We start from the raw sequence: 20,847 nt of genomic DNA, 5'->3' as shown, positions 1-20,847 counted from the left end.
CCAAATGGATTACAAAATGCTAGGTGTGACCTTGGGGGTTGGGAAGGAACCACCTTGGGGGTTGGTTTTCCCCTCCCCCGCCCCTGGCACTGGCCCCTTGGTGATGTTCCAGAGGGTACCAGGGGCAATTTCAGGACACTGCTACCATGGCTTAGAAAGAACATGACTTGGTAGACCTCTGATTTTTTTACTTTTTTTTTCAGCCATGTCCTGGGAGTCATTTGTGGGCGGGTGAGTACATTTGGGATGTGCCTTCTTCCATTTTGTTTTTTTTAATCAAAGCCTCACTCTTTGCCAGGAAAATGAAAGCAAAACATATAAAAGCCAAAATGGTGATTTTTCACGAGGTCCCCCATGGGCAGAAGCACCTCCTGGGTCATCATCTGAGGGGTCCCGTAAAGGCCACGATTCCTCATGATCCTCTTCTCTTCTCCCTGCACCTTCATTCTGTGCGGAGTGGGAGAGGAAGGGGGATGGCGATCTGTGTGTCGTGTCAGGTTGGGTGCTGAACACAAATTCTCTTTGCAACAGCAGTTCTCAAAATACCTCCGGCTGGTGTCATTTGATGCTCGGATGTGAGCTTTCCAGGCAGGGTACCACCAGGGCGTTGTGGGCACACTGTAACGTGACTGTTTCTGTCAAAAACGAGGCCAGCCCTGGGGCAGCCTAGAGTAGCGGGTCCTCAGGCTGGTGGTTCCCAGTGGCAAGGAGTTGTCCAGACATCTCTGTGTACCATATACAGGCTGTCACCTTGTCTCTGAGACTTGGTGGTGAAGGTTGGGAAGTTGTGAACAGGGCAGGTGTGTTTATCTTCTACAGATGAGGAAGCTGAGGCTCAGTCATGCAGCCTGTGGTGTGGTTGAACCCCTGAGCACGAGGCAGTACCCTTGCTATTTTCTTACCAGATGCAGACTTTAACGTGGCTCTGATCTCCTTTGGGGGAAGCTGGAAGCTATTTCCTGGATCTGGTACCCACTTTGAAGTCATGCTGCATTTCATTTCTTTTTTCTTTTTTTTAGAGAGCATGCACGTGTGCCCACGCGCACGCACACACACACATACACGTGTGTATGAGCAGGGGAGGGGCAGAGAGAGAGAGAGAGAGAGAGAGAGAGAGAGAGAATATCCCAGGCAGGCTCCACACTCCCATATAGAGCCTGATATGGGCCGCAATCCTAAGACCCTGGGATCATGACCTGAGCCAAAACCAAGAGTTGGACACTCAACCCAATGAGCCAACCAGGTGCCCCGGCATAGTATTTATTAGGGACTGTTCTATCTGTCCGGTGCTTTACCACTTGCGTGTATTATTTATTTCTTTTTTAAGGCTTCACTGAAGTCAAGTGAGAAGCAAATATTCAGGGATGATTTCTGGGGTGCATGGAGAGGAGAAAAGCTGAATAATCGATGGTTGTGTCACTTTGGACATGATCCCTCATCCCTCTAGTAGTTGAGTGTATCTAAGGGTTGAGCCTCTTTCAGAAGTCACCATGTATGATCCCGTATGTAGAAAATATTAACAAATGCACACACACATAAGAACTTACTAGAACTAATAAAAGAGCAGAGGAAGGGCAAGGGCATGGACCTACAAAAATCAGTTGCATTTCTATCTACTAGCAAGGAGTGACCCGAAAATGAAGTTAAGAAAACAGCTCCATTTACAATGGCATCTGAAAGCATTAAGTGCTCAAGAATAAACTTAATAAAAGAAGCTGAAGATTTCTATATTAAAAAATACAAAGTACTGGAGGCACCTGGGTGGTTCGGTTGGTTAAGCGTCCGACTTTGGCTCAGGTTTTGATCTCAGTTTGTGGGTTCGAGCCCCATGTCAGGCTCTGTGCTGACAGCTTAGAGCCTGGAGCCTGCTTTGGATTCTGTGTCTCCCTCTCTCTCTCTGCCCCTCAAAAATAAATACACATTAAAAAAAATTTAGTACAAAGTACTGAGAGAAATTAAGGAGGATCTAAATGAAAAAACAGTCCATATTGATAGATTAGAAAACAATATTATTGAAATGGAATTTCTCCCAAAGTTGGTCTGCATATTTGATGCAATTCCTATCAAAGCCCCAGCAGGCTTCTTTGCAAACAACGGCAATCTGAAGTTTAAGTTCATGTGGAAATTCATAGGGCTTGGAATAGCCAAAGGAATCTTGGGAAAGAAGAACAAAGTTGGAAGAGGCACACTCCTTCATTTCAAAACTTTCTGTAAAGCTACAGTAATCAAAACAGTGTGGCACCTGCATAAGGGTAGACCTACAGATCAGTGGAACAGAGATTCCAGAAATCAACTCTCACATTTATGGTGAATGGATGGATCATTGACAAGAGGGACAAGGCCACTCAGTTGCGGGAAGGATCATCTTTTCAGCAAATGGTGCCAGGACATGTAGAACCTTCTCCCATACCATCGGCTAAAATCCACTTAAAGCGAATTATAAGCCTAAATGTAAGACCTTGTCCTACCTACAGCTTCCTGTGAAGTCACCAGAATGAGAATGTCAAAGGCCTGGGGCAGTGGCCAAAGAGATACAAGCAGGACCTTCAGTGATTCTGCAGAAATTACTGGATGGGAGACAAAAACAGATTAGAGACATGGTGAGAAGCCCAGCTCTGAAAGCAGGAACCTTTCACTGTTTGGACCCCACGGGTCATCTGCAGACCAAGAAATTCGGACCTAATAAGGACCTTATTGTGTTATAAGGGAACTTAACTTTTTAATATAAAATAGCTACTTATTTCAAATTCTTTTTGTTATTTCCTGTATGTAGTTGTTGTTGTTTTGTTTTGTTCCCCCCTCTCCCCCCTCCCAACACTACAGCCTTCTGGTGAGATAGGAGCAGAATTGCCATCATCTTCACTCCATGCCTGCCTGGTGCCAGCCTCTGCTCCCAGCTCTTTACAGAATACAAGCTTGCTGGATTCTCAAACCAGCCCAAGGGGGTGGGTACTGTTCTCACGCCCATTTTACAGATGAGGATATTGAGGCAAATATGGTTTTGTAACCCACAGCTAAGAAGGTGCAGAGCTGGGGTACAAATTCGTGCAGCATGGCTACAGGACGGTGACTCCTCACCAGGCCCAGTACGACCTCCTATCACTTGCATATAACTGAGGAAGTGCAGGGACAGACCCTGTAAGCAATTATTCAAGGCCGTGACGTAAGTTGCCCGTCAATTCACCGGTGTGTTTCTGCTGCCTCAGACACTGACACCCATCCTGTTCACTGCGAGCACACGTCCCACATACATAAGGTAAGCTAAGTTAGAGAAGAATGACAGGAGAACGAAAAATCTTCGATCCTCAGGGCAACTCCTATCCAAACTCAGCATCTCTGCAATTTCACCCATATTCACCAAAAGCTCATTACACAGCTTCCTCTTACGCATTTTCTGCCCTGGGAAGCTCCCTATAGTGACTATTATTTGATAGCCCTTCTAGATAGAATGTTCTCCTCCTTTCTGAGCCCCAGGTGGCGTTGGCCTTGTCAGTTCCATCTTCAGCCCCAGTTCTGCCTCTGGAACAGTGCTCAGGGAGTCCCGTTTCCTGGGTTTGAAGCCCAGCTCTGTGACAATCACACTCTGTAACCTTGGGCCTTAGTTTCCTCATCTGTAAAATGCAAACAAGCTCTTGGGAGGAGTGCATCATTAGGCGCCCGGGGCTGCTCACTGTTACCATATTTGGTCACTCCAGTCTAGCTTCCTCTTCTTCATGTCAGCACCTTTGCTGCTTTACCCACCTCCCCACCACCTCTCGTGGCTTACAGACCCTTCCTTTCGGATCTCGCTCTTCTGGGTACACTCTGCCTGCAAAGAACTGTCCCAAAAGGCAGACGCCAGAGCTGGACTCTGTAACCCTTGATGTGTCTGACCAAGCCCACTTGTGAGCTGAGCCCACAGTCACTTTCAGATGGGATTCATGGGTCAGCACAAGGCTTCCTGATAAAGCTGTTCATTTCGTAGGTGTTACCTGGAGGGAGCATATGCTGTTGTCCCCAGATCCTCTTTCCTTTCCTTTCTCAAAAGGTGTTGTATTGATTAAGGCAGAAATTGGTGGCAATTAGTGCATTTAGGTGTTTCTAGATTTTACATTATTTCTTCTTTTGTTAATGTTTGTTTATTTTTGAGAGGGACAGAGCACGAGTGGGGGAGGGGCAGAGAGGGAGGGGCAGACACAGAATCCCAAGACTGAGCTGTCAGCACAGAGCCCGACGTGGGGCTCGAACTTGTCAACCACGAGATCATGACCTGAGCCGAAGTCGGACACTTAACCGGCTGAGCCACCCAGGTGCCCCTAGATTATTTCCTCCCAAATCACTATTCATTAAGAGCTTTTACTGTGTGTTATGAGTAACTGTCTCTTTGTATAAAAATGAATGTTGGAAACCAGACAAGCCTGGAGTTCGATTTTGTCCTCCTGACACCATCCTTCCTGTGGGTAGCAGCAGGGCTGAAATTACCTTTTCTCTTTTCTAAAGATAGCTCTCAAATCTTTTATTTTAGTGGTGGAATTCATGGCTCTGATGCTAATGAGAAACCCTGAACATATGAAAGAGACGAGGGCATTTCCTCCCTGATAGAAAGATGCGACTTTGGCCCTGTTTTGGTTACTTTTGCTGCAAAAGAGGTCACCTCAGCTTGGAGGGCCCAGCTGGTTGGTTCTGGCTCAGGGCAGTCAGAGGGTGGTTGAAACAGGGGGCAGGAGGCAGCTGGGGACTGGCTGACATCCCTCCCTCCTCATGGGGTCTCCAAGCCTGTCCCTGTGTTCTCACCGCATGGGTTGACTTGAGCTTCCCTACAACGTGGTGGCCCCAGGGCAGGTGTGATGGCTGAAGATTTCAAGAGAGAACATTCCAGCGAACAATGGGGAGCCTTCAGTGCCATCTGTGATTAACCTCAGGAGTCGCGTTGCATCACTTCTTCCACAGAAACCCACCCAGTTTCAAGGGACACATGGAATGAGGAATTTGCAGCAACCTGGAAAACACGCAACCTTCTTCCCACCCAGTCTCGCCTGACATAGAACTCTAACACACAGTTGATAAAGTTATTGGGGTAAAGTGCTGGAAAGAGGGCGAGACATAGGATAAGGCAAGAAAGATTCTCTTTTCAAATTGCTGAATGACTCAGCTCTGTGACTTTGCATTTTTGTTCTGTTTTGTTTGGGTTTGGTTTTTTTACTCAAGCATTCAGAAGTTCAATTTGTTCCTCCACAAAAACGGGGATTTGGATATAGCTTCCCTGGCTTCCTGGCCAAGCTGTTGGGAGGATGAGAAGAGGAACCACTTGTGAAAAGATGAGAATATAAAAAGATCTCTGTCAGGATTATTCACAGGGACTCTTCTTACACTGGCTGAAACACAGAAGAGGCAAAGGCCCCCCGCCAGCCAATTGACATGAAATGAGAAGGTTAGGTTCAGACCTCAAGAGTTACTTTTAACCCGCTTTCCTCTCCTCGACCCCCTCTTTGCCCTCACTTTTTGGTTTGCAAGAGGAGCAAAATAATGGATGAATTCATGCCCTTCTCAGTACTTTGCAGTTTGAGCTGGAAGGAACCTTAGCGACTGGCTAGTTCAATTCCCGTGAGAGAAAACGGCCTGCTACAGCTCACACAGATGCTAGACAAGGCCGGAGGGAGGACCCACGTTTGCAGAGCCTACCAGGATCAAGTGACTAAAGCTTTCTGTCCTGACAGGACACAAATATCCTGGCCTAGGTGGCCTGTGGCAGGTCAGGACACGAGGAGGTCAGCTGGCCATGCCGTCCACCCAGCCCCTGGAAAGCCGGAATTGGACTGGCTGGGATCCAGATGCCCATTGTGTGGGGATGGGATGAAATGTTTCCAAAGGAACTGGCTCATTGTTTAGGATGCTAAATGTTTATTTGGTCAAACCAGACTTCAGCTGAAGAAGTTAGTCAAAGGGTCTGAATTTGAAATCCCACAGACTTGGCTTAGAGGGAACGGACAGTGTGGAAGGAAAGAAGAGAGTCTTTTTCGATCAGAAGTTGCGATCAAGATGTTCACTCAGGACCTGGTCCGCATATACCACCTGGTGAGAGGAGGACTGCGCTCTCACCCAAGCAGGACAGACCCAGGGACTTCCGGTTTTCTGGACGTCCCAAAAGGTTCACCAAATGCCATGGGTTCCATCTCATTGAATGGTTCTTGATTCTGTTACTTAAAAATGTCACTTTTAAGTGAAGTAAAATATTATGAATGCCTGTTTGCCTGCACATTAATTGTTTCTTTTGGCCAGTGAAGTTCTCTTCTTCGACTCCTCGGGGACAGTGGCCACAGCAAATAGATCGTTGCATTAACCAGGGCACTCGTTGTCACTCAGATACTTAGGTAACCAGTGCAGTTGTAAGTGATCGGTGAGTCTGTACAGAGTGGTCTGACTCAGAACAGTTCATCTTCGAGACCACTGGGATTCATCTTGCTTTTGCAGGGATTAGTGATTTTGTTAATGTTTCCAAGCAGATGTGAGAGGCACTCCACTGTGGGTATTCCCTACCACCCCTGTGCGTGTTCACATTCTCTGGACCCAGTGTCTGGCTTGGGCCATCTGCTCGCTACTTGTCATGTGCTTACTGAAGACAAGTATCTGAATTCATTTGCAAATGAACTGGAATTCAAGGGATGTTTGAACATTTTAGAGATTAGCCAACCAGAGCGTTTCTCCTTGCTAATTTGACATGTCCTTACTGCTCTATGCTCAAGGTCATGTGGGTGCACCATTACATGTACGATAAGAATGAAAACCAAACAGACCTTTAAAGGACTAAAGAAAATACCAGGCATAGGATTAACCAAACGTGAATTAACCTGTACGTTATGAAAGAACAACAGAGCACGTTGTTGGCTTTGAGCTGTACACTGTTAAATGCCGCGAGAAGAGTAGTTTTGCCGTATCTGTTCTCTATAGAACATACCATTTCAACTTGGGAATGTGTTTTCAGCCCCCAGAGCAGAAGTTAACAACGTGGATGACTGCGAAAGCAGTTCATGTATAACCACCACACGTAAGGTCAGACAGCCCTTCCACGAGCACTGCCTGGACGTGGAAAGGAGACCCTGTCCGAGGTTTCAGAATACCTGTTGTGAGTGAGACTTGGGTGGGCAAGGCCTTGGAGCATTAAGTCTCAGAGCTCTACCGCCCTCTCCCCACCCCCCCGCCGACCCGGGGAGCCCACATGCACACCAGGTGGTGACCGCTCACGGTAGCTTTACGAAGCAGGCCTTTCTTCCAGCGCCGCTGGGTTGCAATGGGCCACTGGGAGCAGGGCTCAGGAGTATTCTATATGCTTGCAGGATACTCGGCCCTGCTCACACTGAAGGCATCTCAGTCTGTGTGTCCATCCCAGTCACCCAAAGAACTCTGTCTAGTCCTGTCAATGTTAGTGCCAGATCTTATTTTTTCCTTTAATTGTGTCCAATTCCTTCTAATTTTTTTTTTTTTTTTAGAATTGATTTAGCATTGTGCTCTCTAGTTCGGAGAAGCAATTCTCTTGGATTCATTGTTATTCTGTGGAGACCAATGCCCTACAGCAGGTGGTTCCAGGCTGTTTACAGTAATGGAACCCTTCCTTAAAACAAAACCTGCAGAGCAGCTCAGTGTATAAAATTATAAAAGGGGACTTGGCTTTCTGGTGGCTGGCCCCCAAAGTTCCTCCTTGGCACCTGGGATTCCTGGAGTATAATTTTAAATCCCCTCTTTTCGTTGATGGGGGGAAATCAGGACTGGTAGTCCAGAGTCTCCCGGAGAGTAGTATCATGCTTGCTCTCCTGAGCACCTTTTCAGCATGTTGCTGTCATTCATGCATAAACTGTGTTTCTTGCTCTCTTCCCAGATACAAAGCACTGCGTCAGATGCTGGTGACGTGGAAATGAGTAAGATAGACGTGGCCCCTATCCTCTTGCTGGGGATAACTTTTAGGCTTTCAGGGGCAAAATCTGTCCCAGTGCATAGTCTGTGTGTTCTGGTGATAGGTCATCCCTGTGGGCACTCCCTGGGCGGATGTGTCTTACCCAATCTAGTCAGCCTCTTCATGCAAAGTGTTCCCCTTAGGAAGCCATGAGAAGCCCAGCATGCCAAGAAAATCCCGCTGTGATTCTAAAACAATCCCTGAGAATCCGGGACTGGACACAAAGCACGAGGACTGAGGGGTAAATAGGAGAGTTGGACAGAATTATGGCTGAGGTTCTCTGCGATATGCTCACTTTCCGTTTTCTTTATTTTGCATCCACCCCTCCCTCTCCCCACTTCACTACGCACCTTTTAACTAGGAGGTGAAGGATAAAAACTCAGCTTATTAATGTAGGTTTTCCTACATTTACAACCACAGCACACAAATATACAAGCACGTCTCTCATTTTGCTAAGTGTATTCTTGGAAACCATAGCAGAAAGCGGAGTGGGGAAAAGCTGATCTTTTCTCTCCAAGCCAGTTGCTGAACATCTTGCAGTTAGCCGCTTGTGCCGCTAGAGGGCGACGGTACTTGGAAGGGAGGGCTGAGAGGGTGGCTATTGAACTAGGAGATACTGATGAAATAGCCACTGGTTATTATGTTTGATTGATCCACGGCCAGGAAGAGCAGGCGGGAGAGCTAAAATGCTTTAGGCTCAGCTAAGTGAGTGAATTGGTGATATTCTAGGAGAATAAATTTTGGAATTACCCCCATGTCCAGCAATGCAGGACACTTTTTTTCTTATGAGCAAGATTCTGAAGTTACGCAGGGGAAAAAAAAAAAAAAAAAAAAAAAAAAAACACGGACAAAAAGTCAGGGGCAGAGCTGTGCTTTTCTTTTAAAAATAGATACATAGAAGCATGTGTTTGTTTATTCCTACTTGGTGTTTTTGTTTTACTTCTAAAACGAGAACAGCTGAAATAATTTCTGAATTGTTCTGGACTTTGGAGCACAGACTCCCAGACAGTCTCTGTGGTCTGGGCCCTCAAAAACCCACCTGACAAGGGCTGAAGCTATTTGAGGCTGTGTGAAGCAGCCCAAGTTTGTTTTCCCCTGCACTTGAAAATGAAAGCCTAGCACGCTCCCAGGACAGAGAACTCTTTTGCAGCTTTTTTTTTTTTTTTTTTTTTTTTTTTTTCCAGAGAAAGCCTCGTCTCCATTCTTTCTGCTGCAGTAGTTCTTACTAGGGACCCCTGGACCCCTCTTCTGCCTAGATTGGAGTTGCATTTTCCTATCAAACTCCTTGAAGATGCAAATTGTTAAATAACCCAGGGAGAGGACAGAGGATTCATTTCTAATGACCTGACAGAACCCTCCTTCCCCTCTGAGCCCCAAGGGTTGTTGACTATAATAAGGTTTTAGTCCTCAGATCCTTCATTTGCTAATTTTTGCTGCACAGAAGGACAGCTAACTGCCATTACAATAGTCTTACTCCTCTGACACCCAAAAGTCATCTAAATGTATCTATAAATGAAGTTCACATGAACGTCAATTAATGATGTGTTTCTTAATACTGACTAATTGGGCAGCCCAAAATCAATTAGACTTCCCTGCATGGAAGGCTTCTTTAGAAAATGGTAGTGGATGATACTGGGAAGGACATCTTGGCCACAAATGCTTCAACTATAGCTCAAGGGATTGAGATTATCATCAGCAGCCTGCACTAGAAGCAAAGTCTTACTGAAAGCTATCTCTCTTCTAGATTAGATAGAAGAACCGGGGAGGTACAAGGAAACATTTTCTGAGGTTGACTATACTCTGATTTAGGGGACGGTGTGGACTGGGACTTGGAAAACGCCTCACCGGCCTAACACTGGGAGCACGACCAACTACCGCAGGAGGCACAGTCAACAGCGACTGATGTTTTCTAGCTCTTTCGGGCTCTCTCTGTGGGCTCCTTAGTATTACAGAATTTTGCTACCTTATGCTCACATGTCTCTCTTTGCCTCTGGAAGTCCCTGGCCCGGGGAATTTATGTTCCTTTGCATGTGATTGAGGGGGCGGGGAAGGGGGGTTAGGTGTTGTCGCTGACAGTGAGCTGACGCCTTCTACAGATATTGCTCTTTACTTTTAACCAGGGTATGAAGGAGAAGGTGTTGACTTTCTAACTTACAAGACCATACTCTTAAGTTCTTTGACCCTTGCACATTCTTAACCCTTTGAAATATTTTCCTTGTTTCCACACCTCAGAGCTAGGATCCTAGAGTATAGGGTAATAATTCTCCAGGCTTCTTTTATTCAGACAGGTAAAGGAGTGGGGGTGGGGGTGTTGATGTAATTCCTGGCTCATTTAAACCTAAAGGCCTACCCTTAAGGGAAGAGAAAAGGGGAAAGCGACCGTCCAAGACCTGAACCTTGAAATAACACTGTCCACCAAGTATCCAAGTGGCAGGAAACGTGTCTGTAGGTGATCTAAGCAACCTCTCCCTGAGTCTCCATGAGGAACAGTGTTTGGTTGGGGTTTGTCATAGTTTCTAACCTACTCACGAAATAGTTTCTTTCCCAACAAGTGAATGCCAGTGTCACTCCTTGGAAAGTCTTTCTCTGACTCTACCAGTAGACCATTCATGTTACTATCTGTCCATTGATTGCTAAGCTTTACAGTGAGAAAAAGGACACAGTCATTTGGAGGAAATGGGGTATTCTTTTCATTGGAACCTCCAAAGATCATTTGGGTGTGGGGACCACAGTTCAGTTCAGAGATCTGTTGTAACTAAATTTGGAGACGTTACTTTTCAGATTTTAGCAGACACCCTTTTACCTTCCTATTCTGGAATTAGAACCTTCTGACAGGTCTTTGCTTTGTCTTAATGATCAAGGTCTGGTGTGACTAGAGGTCAGAAACATAAGCAAAAAAGAACATTTAAATATTTTTCAATTGGAAAATTACCCTGAAATATCTTTACTATATTTCCCAGCTGTAAATGATCACAGATGCTTTGAGTCATGCTGCTGATTCCAGGAAGGTGTTTACACAAGTTGAGAAAGTGGAAGGGGCCAGTTGACGCATGCTTTAGTTGATGGCATTGTCTCCTTGGAAGCTCAGGCCCCCTTGCCTTATGCACACGGGGCTGATGGAATGCCGCTGCTGACTCTGTCATAACTATGTCTTCTGAGACGGTATTGCTCCCCTCCTCTCCCCCGCCCCAACACATTTGTAAAGACTCAGCAGCAGCCCTCCGGAGAGTACTATTTCACAGACATTCCAAAGGGCTGCTTGCAGATAGCTCAGCCACCATTTTAACCTTGGCATTTCCCTTGAGAGAATAGAGGAGTAGCAGGCCAGGACCTAGAGGAAGGACATGAAAGTGGTAAGGGGCTTCAGGGGGTCTGTGGGGAGATGAGATAGCCCTGTACAATATTGGGTGAGGGGGAAGAATTGATAAACTCCCTTTCCTGGGTTTTGTAGATTCCCCTCCGTTTATCCCTGCATGCCCGTTCGAGTGTTGGCGTGGCTAGAGTCACCCCAAAGGAAATGTTGCAGTAATCAGAGTCACCTGCCTTTATTTTGATCTTGCTTTGCTTTCCTTCCCTTCCTTTCTTTTCCCAAACATTTGTAAATGGAAATAGATAATCAGAGGTTGGATTGGCTAAAGCTGTTGGTTGCCTCTTGCTAAACCAGTGTCTGGGGAAAAGAGGGCAAGAGACCACCTGCTCTAATTAGAAATCCTAGACGTATATTCATTTAACAACTTTGTATTACTCAGTGCATTGTCTTCGAGTAAACTGTGAAAATAAGTGATTTCTAGCTCGGGGCATAGTCTGTGAACTGATGTGTCTGTGTCTCTCATAAATTTTCCATTTGGATGATCAGAGCAGGGCAGAAGTTTTTTGTGGCGCTGTTAAGCTACAGGCAACTGCTGTCACTGGCCGATCCTGGGTTGTAGGTGCATGGGAACTTGGTCGAAGCCTTCATGGCGCGGAGAAAAGCTCGTTTCTAGGGCGAAGTCTGCCTCGGGTTTGTCGGGAGCTTCTGCTAATTATTCTTGTGTCAGTGCTTCTGTTTTAACCAAGTTGGCAGAATTTTATCTTATCCAAACAGATACACAGCAAAAGAAAACTAATTTGGGCAATTAGAATTGGTGGTAAATCTGAATTATGTGGAATATGTTCAGAAAGATGATGTGCTACTACCTCTGTGAGTGGAATGGAATTAGAACTGCTAACTCTTAGCTGCCAGGTAGGGGTTCCCTAGGAACCTTCCATGATAAAACGATAAGCGTAATTTTAATTAGCACATTTGCTAGAGAGTAGATGGGTGCTGTCAGTGTGCTTAAAGATTTGTGTTCTTCAGTTAGTTACACAGTTTTCATGCATTTGAATTGGCCATTCATTGGCCAAACAATGCATTCCTTTATAAAGATAAATTTTCAATTTATTCCCATTTGAGATATTACAGCATTGTGTTTGGACACATGCCACATGGGTGAAGTGCACTGTATACTGAGGCCTTGTCCACCTTAGTGGACACCACAGTGGTTTAGAGCCCTGAAGAACAGCCTGAGGCGGCCTCTGAGAGGCGACTTGGACCGTGCCTGGGAGGCGGGATGGAGGGGGTACCTGGCAGCTTAAGGCAGTGCGTGTTGTGCCCTCTTGCAGTCTTGTGCATCTCTTCTGTCTGTTCAGCACATGTTCAGGTTTAGGCCCAGTCCACACGGTACGTAATGAAACACCAACGGTAATCTCAAGAGGTGGCATGGCATGTCTTGGAGTTCTCCGAGAACAGAGATGGAGAATGAGCAGTTTATACCCTGGAGGCATGCTGCCTTGTGTTTAGTAGGTGCTCAGAAAGTATCTGCCAAAGATTGATTGGCATTTATGAAATGAAGGTACCAAACTTAGACTTAGCCGGGCAGGGCCTGAAGGCTCTCGGATGCAGGACCGCCCATCCTTAGGAAGCCAGTTTATTTCAGAATAGTTACTTAGTTTTCCTCTGATGTGGCAAACCAAGAATTTGACGCAGAGCAGAGGAACAGTAAAATTCATGTGAATCTGGAAATGCACCTCTTTTCCAGGCATTTATTTGGAGTTTCCTGGCATTGGATTGTTTGTAGGTCAGTATTGCAAGAGAGTGCACATTTTTTACATAATACTGTGGTTGAAAGCAGGGTTTCCTTACCAGCTCACTGATTATTTCTCTAAGTAAGGAATTAGTCAGAAGGCAATTGAAAAGTCTTTTGTTTTCATTGTTCATAAGAGACTGCGATGGTTTGCCTGCACTTTACATCATTGGTGGATAGATCTCCCCTGTGGAATTCTTAAAAGAAGGGTCATGAACATGTGTAAACTTCAGCTAGTCTGTATCCAGGATGAAGAGAAGTAATCTATTTGGGTGAGCCTCATCAGTGGTGAACCATCTAATTTATAAGCATGCCTTCTGTGCTAGGTCCAGTAAAGGATTCAGAAAGAGACCTCAGGAGCCACTGGAGGAACCAAGACCACAAAAAAGTGTTGACTTGGATTGTCTGGTGGTACTCACCTACCTCATAATTCAGACAGTCTTAGCTGGGCAGAACCAAAATTATATTAAATACGTGGACTGATACGTCTAATTAATCAGTCATTATTATTGACTGGCTGTTACATACAAGGTGTAAGTCCTGCTCTCATGGCCTGAGAAAGTCTCGTTGAAGAAGTAGGGTAGAAAAATAGCACTGAGGCAAATAACCCTGTATGCATTCACAATATATGCCCATGGTATAAGTTTATAGTGCACAGGATATGATTACTCATTCTCTTGGGAGGCTTGAGGACTGCCATGAGTTCACTGGAGAAAGGGTTCTGTAAATGCTGTCTTCACTGGAAGGGACCTCGCCAAGGAGGAGGAGAATAGGAAGTGTTTGAAATGTGGAGAGGAGGCCCTGGGAGCAGAGTTGCCTAGATGGTTCAGAAGTGACAAAGACCAAGGACGGCTTGCAAGATGAAGTGAAATCAAGTCAAGTAGGAGGCAGTGAGATAGACTGAAATTTGGATCACCACCAGATGGGGAGGTTCTAGTGTGAACTACTCAAAACACGATTCCCAGACTAGCAGTATTGCAGTGGATTGCAGAGATCCAGAATCTTGGGTCCCAATCTGGACCTACAGACTCAGAATTTGGGGATTTGGGGTCCAGGAATCTGTGTTCTTAAAAAAGCGTCCGTTTGATTCTTCTGTACACTGAAGTTTGAAAAGCACCATTACAGATAGTTTGGGCTTTGTTCCAAATGACAGTGGAGACCCTTTGAAGGCTCTGGAGTAGAGAGGTGGCCTGTTTTTTAGTGAGCTAGCAAACCAGGGCCTTGGGGACATGGTCTTCAATCTGTACGCTTCTTCAGTATTCTCACTTGTAATTCTCACTCACCTGCTGGTCACCACCTGCACGAGAAAACCTCTCCAAATTGCCAGTCATTTAACTGTGGGAGCTGAAGTCATATAAATGCTCTTTGAAGTGGTTTCTGAAGGCTGAGGGTAGGTCCTGTCTGGGTAGTGATGTGGTGTGCATCTATGGTAGGTTTCTGTAAGTAGGGGTTTTGTTTTAATGCGTGTGTTATGCAAAAACTTAGCTAAGTCACCAATGATAGCAAACACCTTTATGGTGCTTTATAGTTTAAAACGTAGTACAAAGGACTGATTTGAAATGAGTCCATCACTGAGTGAGCCACGTGCCAGCCACCAAATAAAAGGAGGCTTGTGAATGAAAAATTAGAACTAATATTTTCCTTAGCAGTTTTGGTTTTTGTTTTTGTTTCCAGACCCAAGCACCTATAGTAAAGGTAATCTGTTTTCTGTGCAGTCACTACTATCGGATCTTGATTTTGATAGTTGGGGAAGCCAACGTCCGTGTTTGTCCAGGCTCACACAACCAATAAGCAGCTGAGTTAGGATTCAAACGCAGGCAATCTGGGTCCAAAGGCTGAGCTCAGACCACTACACCAAGCAGGTGAGAGTGTGGATGGAGAACGATATCAGAACATTAAAAAACACCCACTGACAAGGTACCACAAATAGGATTTGACTATAGTCCAGTCATACCCTATTCCTGTTGAGGTGTGCAAGTTCCTGAGTCTTTTTTCCCTCCTCATTCGTGGCATTAAATGAATCTATTTAGAGAATGGATTTCTACATTTAAAGAAACCAGCGTTCTAGCCAAATTAAATTTTTTGCCCCCACTCCCGGTCTGCATCAGAGCTACAACTCAACCCGAAACTCTCTCTTGCTTTGTCCCTATCACCACCTTTCCCGGTCATTAAGAACAAAAGGTTTGTGAACAGATTAAACCTATGCTGTTTGTGTTCCGCTTTTTGAGTACCTATACCTGTTTAGTGCAGGCTACCTGGTGTTGATCGGAGTCCGTGCCCATAGATTTTTGAAAGCAACACATGCCAGAATTTAGCACTTTCTTACAATAGCACAACCGTAGCTAAACAATTCCTTTGAGAGGGCCCTGTGCTATTACACCAAATATTTAGAAGTTTATCTCACCACACCGCCTGGCATTCTGAGTAAATGTGGGCAGTAGTATGGAGATCAAAGAATTTAATAATCAAAAAACCACCTTTCACGCTCTATCTGCCATCAAATGAGAGTATTAGTGAAGTGGTATGGAAATCCTCTTTAGCACGCCTGCAGCCACCAACCATGCCACTTAAGATTTAAAACAATGTGATTGAGCGTTCAGAATCCACAGGATTGAGTTGTATGGGTACGTTAGTGTATTATTTCCAAGTTGCCAGTTTCCCCCAGATTAGCACATTTTCATTTCGGCTTTATTAAAGGAGTCAGAACATGAAAGGGGATTTAGCACAGTGGAGATGTCAACCACGCTTCCTTGCCATCATGGAGTGGCTTATTTGGTTCAAGGCAGCCATGCATGTGAGTCCAACAACGTGACTATGGGACTAAAAGTCAAGCCAAGTGGGATTGATAGAAAGGAAAAGACAGAAATACAATGATGCAGTGAAACCACAGCTCTCTAGCCCCGGGTGGGAACTTCAGGCCCTTGATTTGATTTCGTATGGCCCTACAGTTGCAAAACACACGACACAACACAGTATCAGCTACACAGTAAGTGCTTTCGTACAGCATTACTGGAATGGCTTGGATGAGCCCAGCATGGTGTTAAGCATTGCAGAGACGCAGCCAGATGCAGGGGACGGGGCTCTGATCACTCCAGGAGACGCCTCCTGTTGTGGAAAGCCATGGTTTTCATGAGAACACACTCTGTCCGTCAGAGTGCTAGAATGGAGGAAGCTGGAAACCTTTGGTTCAGGAATTTACATTCTAGGATCTTGTTACAGATGATCAGCTCTGTCTGCTACCCAGAGCCGGGAGACGTGGGGGGCAGCTTTCCTTTTCTTCACGTTTGGTGCGGATCAACCTGAATATCTCCATCTAAGCAGGTTCCGTATTCTTCCCACAATTGAAGGGAAATATTGATGTACCTTCTCCATTCAGAGTCACCTACCTGGTATTTGCTTATCTTTAAAGCTGGCACAAGAACTTTGCATAATCTTTGGAAAGAAAAGAAAGGTAAGAAAGGAGCTACTTGTAAAGGGAACAATTCAGTTAACTGGTCAGTTGTTTTGTATACACAAGATTGAAAAAAACTTTCCTTGATTGCTTTTCACTGAATAGACTTGGTCACTTTACCATGAATGTGGGTACGTTCTAATCCTCTGAGTGGTGAGCTGGATTTTTCTCTAAATAGAATCAAGTAAGCACAGAAACAAAAACAAAGATAGAGAAACAGAAAAAACAATAGCAACAGCAATAACCTGCTTCAAGGACTGACCTAACCCAGGACCACAGGCTTTATTTGCAGGGTAGTAGGTGCATGAGCTCCCTGGAAATCACACCTCAATATGACCTCTATAGGTGCTGCTTTTTGTGTTGGGCCCAGGAAACGATAAGGTGACGGCTTAGTTTCTGGAATCAGAGCAGCAGCTAAATGAGTTGTTTCAGTCCTGTGTGGGGTCCATCTCTAGCACCAAAACTGAGCATCTCAGCTAGTTCTTTACTCAGCTGCACATGCACCGAGCCTAGACAAGATGGGGTTACACAAGACAGGGATGTCCTGAGCCCCACCTATTGGTGCTTATGACCTAACAAAGACACAGAAAGGCTTATGCATGAGAAACAAGCAGAGTTGGATACAGTCACACACTGGATTGGGAGGAACAGCCTGAGCTCATGGGAAGAACATTGGTAAAGAACAAGACTATGATGTGGACCTTGGCTGGGTTGGGAAAATGGAGTTAGAACAAGAATACTTTTATTCCTATGCTTAAAAACACTTAGAAGGAACATTCCAGAGGTCCTTAACATTGGCTTCAAACAGCCAACAACTGGTGACAATGGGCTCCAATGAACAGGCAGTGTCTTCTTCCTCTTTAAATGATCTCTTGGTATCATCAAAGACAGATTTGGCCTATGTCACCATCTTGCCCAGAATGGGAAGACCAGATTCTGGGTGGGCAGTAGGCATAGCACAGAGCCTAAAACTTCTGCTGGGTGACTGGGCCACTAAGTTGAGCAAACGAGTGAGGGGCAAGGTTCCTGACACCTTGGTGCTTTCCTGGAGTCCAGGTCAACAGCCAAGGAGAGAGGACAGTCATCAGATGCTATACCACAGGAGTGGCACTTGATGAACAAAACAGCCAATGGGGGAAACCAGGAAGAAGGACCTTGGGTTTTGTGAGGTGCCACTGAGGTACAAGACAGTGACGCTCTGATGATGTGGTGAAGTGGAAGAGACTCAGCAAAGCCACACTGCTATCCTTTTCACTGTTCCCCATTGAAACCCTCTTGATTCTATCATTTTCAAAATGGCAACTGGGGCACCTGGTTGGCTCAGTCAGTTAAGCGTCCAACTCTTGATTTCGACTCAGGTTATGATCTCCTTGTTCGTGTGTTCGAGCCCTGCGTCGCACTCTGTGCTAGCAGCATGGAGCCTGCTTGGGATTCTGTCTCCTCTCTCTCTCTATCCCGCCCCTGCTTGTGCTGTCTCTCCCTCTGTCTCTCCCTCCCTCCTTCTCTCTCTCTCTCTCTCTCTCTCTCTCTCTCTCTCTCAAAATAATATTAAAATGGGGAGGGGAATTAACGACATGCCATTATTCCCACTTAACTTCAGACACTGCCCTTGTTCATGGCAGGAAGACACTCCAGCAGTCAACATTGTGGACATGTAGCCTGTTTGGGGGCTGTTCCATACGTACTGTCGTGTCATGTCATAGAAGCTTCTTTCTCATAAGATGTTGATGACCGCTGTAAAAGGAAAGTGTTCTCTGATGTATTGAATGCACACCCTTCCTCTTGCCCCTGGCTTTCACACAGTTGAAAGTGCGTGGTGCAGGTTGGCAGTAACTTGAAGTTGTTCTCTGAGCAAAGTGAAGCTCTAGTCAGAGGCAGGAAATGTTTATTTGAACTTTATTGGGTGAGTCAGTTTGCTACAGCTTTAGGTCACTTTAAACTTGGGGCATCCTGTGTATGTCAAATAATCATAGTTTTAAGCAATTGGAGACAAACATCAGATGTACCTGAATGAAGCTTAGACCTTCTCAACCGGCAAACTGTCAAGTGGAATTTTTACTATTTGGCCAATTCTGATTAAGGCTTTCCCACATGAAAATAAGCCTCTCCCCTTTTACCCAAAGTAGGGTGGACTCTACCCTCGATTGCTTCTAGAAGATCGTTACAAGACACAGCCATGTGAAAACCCACTCTCTATTTCCCATGCTACCATTGCTGTTGGCAGAATCGGTTATTGTGATAGGCATTCAGTTGAGATAAATCTGAATTTGAGGAAATATCACAACAAGGTCATTACACTCAAGTAAGGCCTTTGAACGATGGGAGACGAAAGGAAGAGAAGGCCTATGAGAAGAAGGACTGAGAATGTGTGAAAATAATTTTTTGTAGACAACATTATTTAAGTGATAATTATTTTTGTTATTGCATCGGGACGCTGACATCACTAATCCTAATTCTTATTCACACGAGACTCTTCTCTATTAATTGAGAGTTGAGTCTCCAGTGAGAAAAAGGATGTTTCCTGTGATGATGGCTTGCTTTCTTTGTGGGGAAATACAATTGTTGGGGCACCTGGGTGGCTCAGTCAGTTAAGTGTCTGACTTCAGCTCAGGTCATGATCTCATGGTTCATGAGTTTGAGCCCCGCGTCAGGCTCTGTGCTGACAGCTCAGAGCCTGGAACCTGCTCCGGATTCTGTGTCTTCCTCTCTCTGCCCCTCCCCCACTCTCACTCTGTCTCTCTTTCTCAAAAACATTAAAAAAATAAAAAACAAATTAAAAATTGTTTTGGTTAAGTTTCCCAGAGTGATTGGATTTTTCCTTTGGTTCTACCAAGGAGGTGTAATAGAGAGGAGGAAGGATGGCTTGTTATTCTTGTTCAAAGATAATGAAGTATTTAGGACAGTGGCAATAGGGAACAGTGGGAATAACTTCAGGCTGCCTTCTACCACTCCATCTTGAAGTCTGCTTCCAGAATAGCTTTGCATAAAATCAGCTTTCTTTATGCCATTTCACAACTCAGAAATATTTCTAGGGTTCTTTGGTTCCTCCCTGTGTCTTCAGAACCACTTCCTCCCTGTAACACCCCCACCACCCAATCTGCCTTCCTACCCACATCCAGAGTTTATGCCATTTCCTAGATAGCAAGTTTTTTCCACCTGCTTGCTCCCATCCTCCCCATCCCCACATGCAGTGTCCCTTTCTGTTTCCCTCTGTCCTCGAGGGCTGTTCCTTTCACTTGCCAGGACTTCTCCTCCACCCGCCCCCCCCTCCTGACTCTAATTCAGATTTGTGTCATCCAAATTCCTATAGAAATGGCCACTTCGACCAGGACCAGTGATATTATGGAAAATAAAATATAAAAAGGATTTTCCCATGACTGTTTCCTATAATGATCATAAGTGCTAAGGCCTGGATGACAGATGATTACTCTCTATGGTGGCTAGAAAGTAATGACCCAGATACATAGCTTTCACGATCTGATTCGTACATAACAATAGAACATTTTGTGTTGCTTTTTGTGGTTTCCCGTGTTCAGTTTCTAGTTCTTTGAAACCAAAGCCTTGGCTTATGTTATCTTTCATATCCCCCCAAGTACCCACTCCAGGGCTGGACACCCAAGAAAGACCTGTTGAACTGATAGATTAAATGGTGTAGATGTGGAGGGGTCAAGGAGATGTCACAGAGTGTGACGTGAGGATCCATGATTCCCTTAGATGGTGCATTGGAGAAATCGTTCATCCTGTCACTGGCACATCAAAGGAGGACTGTTCCAAGTCCAGTCTTTTGTTGGGCACTCATGTGAAATTGATTCAAAAGCGATAGAATCTTTGCACATATAAACAGCTAACAAATGATGGAGAATGTGCGTCCAAACAAATCCAATTGGCAGGACATGTGGTGCTGTTGAGAGGAAGCCTCTGGCTATCCATCACACCTTGAAAGATGAACAGGGCAGGCCCAGCTTTCCCTTCAAAGGCAGGAAAGGTTAGCGCTCTGGGAAAACAGAGCCCAATGGGAATTTCAAACACACGGTGTGGCCCTTCCGGCTTGTAGGTCATTATTAACTATTCTTACCCTAAATGGCCATGACATATAATCTCTTTCCTAATTTTATTATTTTACTTACTATCACAAGACCGTAACTTTTTAGACATTCAGGTGAGATTAAGGGAGGAGGAGGTGGAATAAGGCTTTTAAAACCTTTGGTTACCTCAGAAAACATATTTGCTTACTTTACCAGGAAGTTGGATTTTTGTTTTGTTTTGTTTTCTACTGATGCCAAGAGGGGATTAACGAGTAGCTGCTGGGTTTGCCAGCTTTCTTTTGATTTCAGTTTATGTAATTAAGCAGTTCCCAGAATGACTTG

At 45.1% G+C, this 20,847-nt stretch overlaps 1 protein-coding gene and 1 long non-coding RNA gene across 5 annotated transcripts in view; both read left to right on the top strand.

Moving 5' to 3' along the window:
• The window catches only part of PRKCE (protein kinase C epsilon), a 497,042-nt gene that overhangs the window by 385,484 nt on the left and 90,711 nt on the right, over positions 1 to 20,847 (top strand). The window lies entirely within an intron of this gene.
• Positions 17,103 to 17,820, top strand: LOC132661908 (uncharacterized). Its single transcript, XR_009602440.2, has 2 exons — positions 17,103 to 17,155; positions 17,537 to 17,820. It is a non-coding gene; the product is annotated as an uncharacterized LOC132661908 (long non-coding RNA).

Source organism: Panthera onca, chromosome A3, assembly GCF_046562875.1.
Source record: "Panthera onca isolate mPanOnc1 chromosome A3, mPanOnc1 haplotype 2, whole genome shotgun sequence".
In the NCBI taxonomy this organism is placed as follows: Eukaryota; Metazoa; Chordata; class Mammalia; order Carnivora; family Felidae; genus Panthera; species Panthera onca.
This window is presented reverse-complemented; position numbering and strand designations above follow the sequence as displayed.